Genomic DNA, 968 nt, shown 5'->3' with positions numbered 1-968 from the left:
TGCTGATGAGGCATCAACATTATCAAAAGAAATGAAAAATCACAGCTCCTCAAAATGTAATTACTCGGCAGCAGTATTTGAGGACCTTTTCCTGAGATTGTATGTTTTACGGTAGCATGTGTTTGTGGCGAGAATTCTGCTGGAGTCATTTCCCTCTTGGGGTAGGGGACTCTCACTCCTGGTGGACACGACTAAGTTTTGAGATGGGCTCCAGGAGTTACTGCTACTGGAGAGGACGTTAGTGGTTGTCACATACTTGAGGGGACCAATGGATGCGTTGTTGTTTACCTCGGAATCCGACCATCTTACCACACACACCCTGTTGGGTCCAAAGGTGGGGCAACCTTTGACTAAATGAGGCCACATTAATGCCACATACAAGTAGTGTAAATAACTTTCAGTAAGATAAAAATAACTCAAAGGCCGTGAGTCAGTAGAAATGGATTTTGTTATGTGACTCCACAATAAGCCAGTACAACTTCTGCCTCTGTGATAAACACTAGAAAGAAATGGTAAAGGTAAAGATAAACATCTCTTACATAAAACTATGGCAAACTTGAGGTAAAAAATGAAGTGGACACAAGGAAGAACAGAAGTTACAAAAGATGATGTGAAATACCAATGAATCTAAATGTTCACGTTAGTCCAATTCTCCTCACTGTACAGCTGTTAACCAGACCCCTCAAGGAACAAACTCTCACAGGATACATTTGTACTTGTAACATTTCCTCTATTTCCAATATTATTACTTACAACTACTATTAAGTCTTTTGCAAGAACCAAAAGACTATGAGAAGAATAACCTCTACACTCAACTAAGAATACATTGTAACACTTTGGTGAAGGAAAGTTTTGCAAAAGGTATTTTGCAAATAAAGAAGAGTATGTATTATTTTCCAAAGACAAGAAATAGTTTGTCTAAGAAACTTTGCTCCTGCTATTCTCAAACTGCTGAGGTGCCTTAACCC

The 968-nt window shown here is 38.9% G+C and overlaps 1 protein-coding gene across 1 annotated transcript in view; it reads right to left on the bottom strand.

Annotated features, from left to right (window-relative positions):
- LOC119594754 (E3 SUMO-protein ligase PIAS2-like) overlaps positions 1-968 on the bottom strand; it is a gene marked incomplete in the record, with an annotated part of 27,168 nt that overhangs the window by 281 nt on the left and 25,919 nt on the right. The window contains 1 exon segment of the mRNA XM_037943846.1: positions 1-968.

The sequence above is a fragment of the Penaeus monodon genome, chromosome 34, assembly GCF_015228065.2.
Source record: "Penaeus monodon isolate SGIC_2016 chromosome 34, NSTDA_Pmon_1, whole genome shotgun sequence".
Taxonomy (NCBI): Eukaryota; Metazoa; Arthropoda; class Malacostraca; order Decapoda; family Penaeidae; genus Penaeus; species Penaeus monodon.
The sequence above is the reverse complement of the archived record's forward strand: the minus strand, read 5'-3'. Positions and strand labels throughout refer to the sequence as shown.